The sequence below is a fragment of the Anopheles cruzii genome, chromosome 3, assembly GCF_943734635.1.
Source record: "Anopheles cruzii chromosome 3, idAnoCruzAS_RS32_06, whole genome shotgun sequence".
NCBI classification, from domain to species: domain Eukaryota; kingdom Metazoa; phylum Arthropoda; class Insecta; order Diptera; family Culicidae; genus Anopheles; species Anopheles cruzii.
Genome location: NC_069145.1, coordinates 86,761,373 through 86,772,696, shown reverse-complemented (window position 1 = coordinate 86,772,696; position 11,324 = coordinate 86,761,373). Strand labels below are relative to the sequence as shown.

General features: G+C 48.5%; 1 non-coding gene across 1 annotated transcript; it reads left to right on the top strand.

Annotated features, from left to right (window-relative positions):
• The first annotated feature begins 10,906 nt into the window (after positions 1-10,906).
• LOC128275796 (small nucleolar RNA U3) lies at positions 10,907-11,106 on the top strand. Its single transcript, XR_008269334.1, has one exon. It is a non-coding gene; the product is annotated as a small nucleolar RNA U3 (small nucleolar RNA).
• The last annotated feature ends 218 nt before the right edge of the window (positions 11,107-11,324 follow it).

Genomic DNA, 11,324 nt, shown 5'->3' with positions numbered 1-11,324 from the left:
GCAAGAGCCGATCGATCTGACACTAAAAGCCACCTATCCCTGCCCTGCTCGGAAGCCCGGTTAGAATCGCCTCACACTGCACGGCACAACACACAGTCACACGAGGCCCATGCTCTCCTTGCTGAAGTCCTTGTCCTCGTCATACAAATAGATTTTTATGATTTCCAGTCACGACTCGGTCTCCCTGGGACGCCTCCTGGTGCCTGGTGGTGGTAACTTTCTTCACCATTTGTAGGCCAATTGCTTGGGCGGGTTGAACTTGAGAACGGAAACGGAAAATGGAAGCTCGCTTTCCTTTTTTTCGGACCGCAGACAGCGTCGTCCTTCGGCGCGTCGATGTGCCCGGGGTGTTAATATAGCCCCCACGACCATCACCGACGATGCCTTTACTAATTTGATGAAAGCAGGCAATAGGAACAAGCTTCTTCATAAGCATTATGGCGCTTTTAATGCGCATAAGCTCCCGTGTCTCGCCCGGCCACGAGGAAAACCTCCAGCCTAATAAGGGAAACTAGGTGCATTTTGGATAAATTACACAAGAAAGCCATTTCGGTCGTCGCTTGCCTCGATTGCCCATCATCACCAAGTGAAGATCCACCAATGACGCAGTACAAAATCTGCATGCGAATGGGGTTCGCACTTTGTGCGGAACACAATTCCTTTATTTGACCCCGCACGGGAAACCGGTGTGAAACCAAACCCAAATTGGTCTCGAAATTAGAAGGAAGTGACAAACGATTATCGACAATCGTAGACAATCGTTCGTAAATTAACATGACCTCGACCCTCGACACCGTTCGCGCAAATTAACCGGTTCGGGCGCCCCCATTTTTGGGGCCACCGTCCACCGGAGAATATTGTTGATCATTTCGGGCCACCCGGTCTATGGTGCACCGGAGCGCCGGAAAGTGAATGAATCGCACATTCCACACCGAAATGGACGGACGTCGACGCACACCGTCCACCGATTGACTTTGGGACCCCCTTAACTCAATCAGTGCCGATAAACGGACGGACACACGGGGCGGGAATGGAGGCCCAGGAGCCACGCGGTTCTTGTTCTCTAGTGCCGCGACATAACAAAGCGCCACCGAAACCATGTCTCCGTTTTTGGGCCCGAACCGTACGCCTATGATCTGCAGCATCGGCGGAAGATCATAGGCGTACGGTTCGGGCAGGAAGAGATGCTTCGTGGTATATTGAAGACGACAAATCATTCCATCTCCCGCAGAGATCCGGCTGTCCTTACTAAGATAAACAACATTCGCCGGGTGGCACCAAAAACGGAAGGGGTCTATTTTGAGATCGAATGTCCTAAACTATCTCCATAACCTACCCCGAGCCATGAATGTCAAAGCCAGCCAAAAAGCGGGGAGAGCCGCCACACACACTTGGTTCAAGATTTCATCACCAACACCTCGACGGAGTCCGCGCGATCGCACGATCGACGAAAACACCAAAATAGACATATATTTTAATCAAATTCCAATAACCATCATTAAATTATTACCATCACCCGGTTAAATTAGTGCAAAAACGGCCTGGCGGAAGGTCTGTCGGGCTTACCGAAACCGAGGTGCCCAAACGAGGGTCAATTGGGAGGGTTATTGCGTAGTAGCGCTGGGAAAATTACGGAATCAGTTTCCTCCAAAATTTGATAGCAAAACCACAACATGATTCCATTCGATGCCGGCCATCGAGGTATGCCGTCCTCAAACGGACCGATCTCTGATCCTCAAAAACAAGCCCTTTCGATCGAGTGCCTCTACACTTTGCCCGACCTCGTTTAGCACTTTTAATCGAGAGAGCAAAAACCGGATGAGCTCAATAAAATGGTTTATTGCGTGTGCGTGTTTAAGGGTACGATCGAATTCAAATATAGTCGCTCGCGGCCCAAGAAGATCTATGCTTCATTCGAAAAAGCAGCACTCAGAGAGCCCAGAATGCTGTCACAAACAACAAAAGAACCATCCTGTGAGGCCGAGTGACCTTCCCTGTCAGCCCCGCGGCACCTCGTCGCACTTTTATGGTTCGCCTCGTGGTGCGGTGGCGGGAGGATTGGCCAATGACCTAGCGGCTTCGGTTCGCTGATCGAAGGGTTCATAAATTGTTGGCCACGGTAGGCGATCGCGGTTTAATTGTGCCACAAGTTTCTGGCCATTAGTGGTCAAACCTCGCGGCTACGGGAGAGACGCAGTAGCTGCGAAAAGCGGCCTTAAAACCGCTGACCGGCTGCTAAGGCCAATGGACGATGGCGCAGTTTTGCAACCCAGTGGATTGGGTTGCTTATGATTTATCAGATGCGCAGCAAACGGTAGAAACCAGCACCTTTCGAATCGTCGAGGCAAAACGAGCGAATCGGCATTATGTTTTTAGTGGCAACCCGTTATGAGCGACACGTTTCACGGTGCTCGCCACCCCTTCGCCCGTATTAATTAGCCTAATCGCGAAGCAATAAACAACGGTTCTGCCTTCTGTCACTCCGCGTGCCGGCCAGAACTTGCCCGCGGAAACACGAACCAATTAACCTTGATTTTGGCACTGACTGGGAAAAGTGCCAAAAGCCTACGGTAAGCGCAAGTGGTTAATTATTGTGACATGTTTTCACATTTTCTTTCAATTGGAAAAGCGTACTTTCTTTTCAGCAATCCGTTCGTAGTTCGACAGCGACATTCCTTTGCGGTGATGTTTTATTCATGGCGGCCACAGCCCCGAAAGCCTACATAAAGGTTTTACCGAACCGCTTCATGTAATCATTAGGTCGATCGGTTTTTCAATGGATCAAAAACGGGTACCGGGGCCTCCGGATCGTAGAAAGTACCCAGTTTTTGGCACCTTTCGAACAACTTTCACTTTTCGCCTCCTGAAAACTAGATAAAATATTTAAATCGAACGTGTTCGTGTTGGCTTGTTTTATTTTTGTTGTGTTTCGCTTGTGCTGACTGATAACAGGATTTGGCAGCGACAAGGGCGTCGTGGCGGGCCCTCTCTGTGCAATGTAGTTCAACCCCCATCCGCGTAGGCAACGCCTAGCAAAACAACATCAAAACAACGTATGTGCCGGAAGCCACAGGAAGGCGTCTGATTCGTACAAAAAAAACACTGATACTGCCTGCGGCCAGACCGACGGTGACGAGGGTAGCAAAGGAGCAGTTGGCCAATACAACACAACAATGATAACCTTGATATGCGAATCAACACACTTTCGGTATTCTCGCTCTGTTTGGTGCTCGTTCTCGCTCTCGCTGTCGGTCGCTATGTGTTACGCACTCGTTACTTTGATGAGCTGTTACTCCGCACCCGCGATGTTATGGCAAGGGTATGACACTCAGGGTTGCATTCGAAAGGTGACTGCACAACGCTAATGAGCCGAGGATGGCCAGAGATTGACAAAACTTGTAAAAAACGCGTAATGCTTCTGTGACATTTGGGACAGAATTTGGGACTCCCCAAGCCGTGTGCGGGGATGAATGATTTTTTGTTTTTCGAATGGCGATGCAGCGGCGTAACGTCAGCGACCGGTTTTACTATCGTCACTTAAAAGAGCAGAGGTGTCAAAAGTCCACACTCACAGTTGTGCGTAGTATGCCATGCGCGTACCCGGACCGTGGGGGCGGTTTATTTTTATTAGTTGCCCGGTCCGATGCTCCCCCCATTGGCGGCAGGAAACGAGAGGCACAAATCTCGGCCTCGGTAATTTGTGGGGTGCTGGCTGATCCGGATGATGAGCTGTGATGTCGTATATGACACACTTTCACTAAGGCACGTCGGACCTTCGGTTGGATACTTTTGGGCCGATTAGCGATCTCGGGTGGTCAATAAGATTACGGCGTGACGCGTTGCACCTAAAATTATCCGATTTTCGTTTGCACTTCCACTTCAACAGTAGAGCGCCGTCAAAATGCGTTGATGACGCAATGGACCGCACGTGAGTGGAACTGCGAAACAATGTGTGGCAATGTATCTCAAAATCGATTCTTTCCGTTTCTTTCTCCTTGAACGCAATCGCACAAAAGGAGTGGTTGGCTTCGTAACGGCGGCAAAGGCGAGGCCAAAACAAATCTCTCTTTATTATCACCTTCTTAATAATCTTAACAGCACCGCCTACATCTGAAACTGAAGTGAATTACGTTAATCTTTCTTGTGTTTACTTTCCCGTTGAAGCAATACTGCGGCCCTGGTTCAACCATTCGAGTGTACACTCGTTAAATGTATGCCATAACCTGCAGGGCACTGCTGCAAGAAAACGAAACTCTGCTCTAACCGACATGTGACATGCGAACAAACTTTCTACGGCCTCAACATGAATCACCAGCTTAAGGCTATCGTTGCTTGGGAAAACTTACCAGCAACTAACTTTTGGGTGTTACATGTGAACCACAAGGCGCCTCCATTGAGCAGAATCGTGTAAGAAGCTTTAGTGACGGCGAATTATTTCAAAAAGAAAACCGTCACTGAGGGCACCACACAGTGGGGACACTTTGCTGCAGTAAACCAGAGCGTGTCACGGGGTGTGAGACACATCCTTGCTTCGAAGGCGACGCCGTTAAGCCGCCAGTTTTCTCGTCGCTGGACGGTGTTGGAATGTATCATTAGAACCTCGTGTGTAAAAAGATATTTTCTTCGTACAACCTTTCACTCTCTGCGGACTCCATCTGGTCAATCTTTTGGTGCCTGATAAAGACAGTGTATTTTATGACGGTCGCTGCCCGTCGATGAAGGTGAATAGCATCCCCCCATTTCGGTTATGGTTATTTCATTACCGGCCAATTGCTGGACGCCCGCGTAAAGGGCCGAAACACACACGTGTCGTGTACTCTTTGTCGAGCTCCCAAATCGATAAACCTTCGGGGTCCTTTTATATGTGTGACCGCCAACATCAGACCGGCTTCTCAGATTTCACTTCATTGCAGACTACATTTGAGACGAAGCTTCTGTTTGTTCAGATGGTCGCAGCATTTCTGTGAATCAACCCGACCAACCGGAATGAACCGACACAGCCAGCCAGTTGAGTAATTTTGTCGCTGGGCCTCTGCAATACTCAAGAATGGCAAATTAGGTGAGTTTTCAATTTCCGTTCCGCGCTTTGAGCCGAATTGTAAACTAATTTAAAATATCCTCCCAAACGCAGGTTTGGCGCACCTGTTTGGCAGCGAAAATGGTCACAACCGACCGTCGTAAAGTAAAATGGAAACCCCGTCGCCCCGTTACACTATTTCTATCTTGATTCTAGCGAAAGCGAATAGAAAATAGACCAAAAAGAAAGGTTCGCACACCCGAACACGTTTCGGAAGGAGGGTCGTGTAATTTTCCATCTCATCTGGGACCGCGATGCCGACCCGTGGCTTCCGAGTATAGACGAGAGCGCGGATCGATAAGGACGTGCTTTTAAAGTGAGGAGGGCCCACACTGTTTCATTCATGTTTCCTGTCCCGTTCCGAAGCAACCGTTTCGATTATATACCTCTGACTCTGTGGTGGTCGATCCGCTGATGATTGTATCAGTCACTATTTGAAGAGCGGCCAATTTTGAACGCGCCAAACAAATAAGTTTCCGACCGCCCGACCCGAACTCATTTCGACGCCATCGGAGAGTGATGAATGGCAACATTAATTGAAGCCAACATGATGCGGCCGACCAAATGAAAACACGGGCCCAGAGTCAACGGTTGGCGCGAGGAGAAAATAGAGCACAAGAAGCCAAATGCATGCAGCCCGTAATAAACCGGATCTCTCCGCTCCGGCCTGTATATGCTATTAAAAATCCATTAGTACGTGAGATGTCTATCGTGTCGCGCCCACTGCAACTTAGGAAAGGCAAAAAAGAATGCGACACCGGTCTATTAAAGGCACTTTGCAACGATTTTCGCGCATAATCGCCCGTTCCGTAATTGAATCGCCATGCCACGGGTCACTCACAAATGTTGGGTGATAATGGGCGGCCACCAACAGGGCGGCGGCCTGGGCTCATTTACTTGTTTCAATTTCCATCCACCGTTACCCTCGTCCCGTGGGGGCCCATTAAGCTTCCATACGGTGGTTATTGGATGCTCGAACGTGCCACGTGTTTGTACGCCTTTCACCGTGTTTTATCGTCGATCGATATGTTTTTTATCCAAACCGAACGGCCTGCAGTCAGCACGCTCTGCACGCTGAATACAAATTTTGCTCGGCTGCCAACGTCTACTCTGATTTGTTCTGATTTTATTGCTTCAGTTTCAGCTTCAATTCCCCATTTCCTGCAGATGACGCAATTAAATGCATTTCGTCGTAGCAGTCGGGGGCCACACTCCAAGCGCAAGAAGACACATCTCAGGGTCATGCTGCGAGCGCCATTTGATGCATCGTAAAGGTATGCGCGACAACGTTTGTGGCTCCATTTCTTACTGTTTCTTATTTCGATGACGGTGGTTGTTTCGGACCCTCGGTTTTGTTTACCACAAGCGGCAGTGGCCTCGTTGGACCTCCTCTCTCTCGGGGTTCGCATTTTGTTTGTTCCTTCCTTCCTTGTGTCGCGGTTTCCGGTTTGTTTACTTTTTAAAAGCATTGATCTCAAGTGACCATGTAGATCTCACGCTTAAAGTTCACTGCACGACCTCGCCTGTGTCTGTGTGTCAGCAAAATGAAACGAAAAGGAAAAGTTGTACCGCGGGTTCGAACGAAACTTTTCTCAACTACCTCGGAGACAGTTCTTGGCATTCCTGCCATTGTTTTGGTTTGCGGTGTGAAACGATCTTCAAACATGCCACGTGACGAAATGGAATGCAGATAACTAATAAAATACTGCGTCTTGTCAACCTTAAATGGCACGGCGAAAGGGCAATGATCGACGTTTCGGCCTCCAACTGCAGCGTTGGATGGATTAATCTTTTTATGAAACAGATTCGCCTAAAGTACTCCACACAAGCCTCGGAATTAGACATCGCGGCAACATCGGTCTCAGGGCATAATCCAACACCAACCAGACTCCGGCGCGTACAACTCACCAAGGTTGAAAAACCCTTCACAAAACAGGTTTTCCTTATTTTCCTCGTTCCGCTGCTTAGAGAACACGAGGCGGCGACCCAAAACTTTTGGCTCAAGAATCGCGGTTGAATGGAACACGTTGTTTTATTTTTTGGCATACATCCTTCGGTTCGCACCGGTGGTGCACCCGTGCACGCCAATGCTGGGAGACATTATGCGGTGATCCTTTTACGATGCTCCTTCGTTATGTTTTATCTTATTCCGCGGGGCTGGCCGCCTCTCGCCCCTCGAAAGCGGTTACCGTAGTTTCGTGCGGTTGATTGGAAGAGGGAATTTTTGCCCGTGCCCCGTTTTTGTACGCGCGTCTCCCAGGGCCAGGGTCTGTTAATTTCGAGCGGTTCAAATTTTATACACATTCACTCTTTTGATTCCCCTGCTGGGTTACGACTTGTCGTTAAGACCGCCGGACTCTAGACGGAATCGCAAAATGTTTCGCTTTACGATTGATATGTCAGCAGCACGGCGCAAAGACCAACAGCGCCGGACAGCGTACTTTCCGTTTATATCAGTCGGTACATTCGGTTTTCTGTTGCGTAGAGTTTTACTGTTGGGGCCACAAAATCCATCCACTGCAGCAGAAAATAAAACGACAAAATAAAAAGTTCAAGTATAAATCAATCAATCAGCTCGTACTTTCAGTTTTCGTTTCCTTTTAAACCGGAACAACGCAGCAGCCTGCGTCTGCAATCCGGATATGCGCTTCAACACTTCACTCCGCAACCCAAACAAATCTCAGCAGCCGTCGATTCACCTTTCTCACTCACGAGCTCACTCTCTCACTCCGTCTCCCGCAAGAGCTGCGTGGGAAAATGATGGATCACAACAACGCAGCAGCCAAAATACTGCGCTTCTTTTGAAGCACGCGGCCACAACAGAGCCGCAGGGCAGATCCTATCTGCGCTACACCACCACGCACGTCAGCAACGCAGTTTGCATCCATTCATCATCTCGGGCCGCGGGTCACTTCGATCACTCGCACACACGGGGCAGCTGCGATCATCTGCTTTAAGCATTGTATCAAAGATCAAGGGCACCGTCGACGAGCCATAACTTCTCGATCGCACCGCCACAGACGCAAATTCTCCTAACCGTTTCCATTTGACTGTATAATCTCGCTTCTCTCGCTTCTGGCCGGCCAATCTGTGCGCGGAGTCGATTTCTAGCAGTCAAAACACACTCGCACTCGACCCGGGATTAACCGCGTTTTTGTTATCGTCTACGACGTCTCGTCGTCCGACGTCACCGTCGCGTGGTTTGGTACAATTGTCGCGATAAATTACTCGCTGGCCGCGCGCGTAGAAAAAACAGGAACAGTTTCCGCGGACCGACTGTTCCGACTGTTCGTTCGTGAATAACTCGCGGCTCGCGGTCGGGTTTGCTTTCATGCAATAAGAGGTGTGGTCAAAAAGTATCGCGACATTTCCTGTTTCCAAAACTCAAATTACCGCCTCATGGTCAATTACTTTTGGAGTAGACAGAACTCGACGATGAGCCAAAACACGTCCAAGCAAAACAGCTGTCAAAAATTGAGTGATTACTCAAAATGGTCGAGCTTTTCACCATAAGTCACTGACCTACCAACCTAACGAAACAATAAAATCGAAAATCGGATATACGTAGCCAGCGTAAATACAAAATTCTCAGAACTTTTTGAACACACCTCGGACACTGACACTTCGGCCGAACCGAAGTGGCCAACGAACGCAACGTAAACACGAAACACGAACGGTTCTCACGCGCGCGCCTTCGGATTCGGAAGAAAAGCTCCGGTTTGGCGTTCCGCGGAACGTAAAGGGTTATATTGCGGGCACCGAAAAGCATAAGCACTCCCAGCAGGATTGGCCTAATCTATTCACAACATAATAAGCACTCGCCTCATTATTTGGGACCACATTCTGCCCAAAACATCCTGCCTCAAAATCAAACTTATAAAATAACCCGCAAATAAACAATTAAGTATCGTTGGGACTGCCAAGACGGCACGTCACAGATATAAAATACGATAAATTATGAGTTGATACTGCAGACGGGATACATAGTTAATTTGTCGCGGACCGGCCCATCCCGCACGAGACGGACAAAAATGAGTCAAATGATGAGCTCTGGTCGCGACGGGCGAATCAATGATTTAGCGCAAATTGCGGTGACCACCGGCTGGCCGTGGTGGACAGCGGCGGACAGCTGGCAGAGGCTATGCAAATAAGCTGATCTCGATCTTCGCACGGCAGAAACGGCCATTGGTGGGCCAGAAGATCAAGAGAGACGGGCCCGAACAGCTGTGGGCGCGTGTGTAGCGCGGGTGAATGGAATAATAAAATGTATTCGTCCTCGGGTTCGACCTTCGCGGGTATGCGCCGGTGTCGCGCAGAATTGCGCGATGCGCAAACGTGTTTCTTTTGTGTCGTCTATTCGATCTATTTTTTGTCTAATTTCTGTCCAAACGTGAATCAAACTCCGCTATGAACGCCGCCGCCGGAAAGGACCAAAAAGAACTGCGCAGAAATAGGGGTCGCTCGGTTGCGCTCTCTCCAACGGCAACATAGCTCGATTGGTCGCATCTCATTCCCGCGGCCAATAGGGTTCAGTCCCCCCGAAAAGCGCGGTTCTTCATCAGACGACTCGTTTATTGGGTTGTTTACGTCGCACACATTACGCGTGAGCAAAACATTAGCAAACACGCAGTTTTGCGCGACTCCTAGCAAATAGATGGACAAAGGAACAATTGATCGCGAACGGTGGAGGTGGTGATGAGTGTGAGGGTTTACGATTCTGCTCCAACGACCGGATCAATCGGATGGTCCCATTCATTCATTAAACCGCATTCCGCAGAACGAGGCACGTGCGCAGCGTAGATAGCAAGGATCGTACCGTCCGTGCGAGTTTACACTAATTTTCTGAAATTTATTTACGCATCTCCGGTTCGAAAGGCGGGGATTTAGGAGTCTACCAAGGAGAGCGACTCACCTCGACGATGGTTTAATTTGTACTATTCCGCTTCAATTTAGAGGGCCAAAATATCGTTAAATTGATAGCAGTAGAATTCATTGAAATTCCTGATCGGCTTCTGTCACAGTTTTTGTTATTTGCTTGCGTTAAACCAAGCCAGAGAAAGGTCGCATAATTGGTTCATTTCGCCAGAGCTCGCCGAAGGTCGGGCTTTCGCAAGGTACAACTTTCCGGTTCTCAGCTCCCGCCAGTAAAATATGTGATCTCAAAAAACCACCCAACAAGTTACGCGACATAATGCAGGGCCTTTCACTTGCAACAGCTTCCGCGGCGAGCGGTAATCCGAAACAGGTAGCAAACATAAAAAATTACAGAACATAAACTGAAACTGCACCGCAAATTTAAATGACCTAGATTATCTCATTATTTTATAATGCGGACGTAAAATATTTTAAATTGACCTTTCTGCAATAAATGAATCCATCGGCGTTATAAACAGCAAGCGTCATGTCAAATTGTCGTGTGTCAGGGCGCTGAACAAAGCGTGACATTTGTAGGGTTCTGCGCGGCCGCGCTCAATGGTCTTTGCTTGACAGCCAGAAAAGCACGTGGAAAGCATTTGTTTATGCGAAACGAAAAATTTAACTTACCATCGTTATTAATGCCGTGTCCGATAAAAAGCGCCACAATGGTTTTGAGCGCTGGGGCAGAATGCGGATTGCAGATCCACACGCGAGAAAACAATGCACAGCGTGAATACAACGCACAGCGCGAATCGTTCGTTCGCGCGTTCACGTTCGTTGTCGGTGGTCAGTGCTACGGCCGACCGCATCAGGGCATCGGACCGTGGACCACGGTTCGCGTTTGCGTTTAAACATCACTGGCAGAACAGGGCCGTCGGCAGTCTGGAGGGCCGGTTAGAGCGAGTTTGAGCTAAGACTGTGCTTCACAGGATCATTTCTGTAGGCAAGTTTTCATCTTCACTTTCCCCAAAGTGAAGTCTTTCCAACCCACGATGATGAGTCGTAGTGTCTGTCCTGGAGCGTGAAGCTAACGGATCTCGGCCGTATCTCTGATGCGCCGGTTCGTGTTTGATGATCGGTTCCGATACAAGGGCAGACGCAATCTGAGTGGTTGCGGCAAACAAACTAATATCTTTTCTCGGGAATTACGGGGGCAGGGTAATTATTTTTACAATCATATGATAGATGATTTTTTAATTTTACACTTTAATGATAGATGATTTTTTAATTTTACACTTTAATGATAGACGAAAGCTCTCGAGTTCTCTTAATAAGAGAGTAAATATTTTAATAATTTCATAACACATCCATTTAATTTTCATCATTGTTT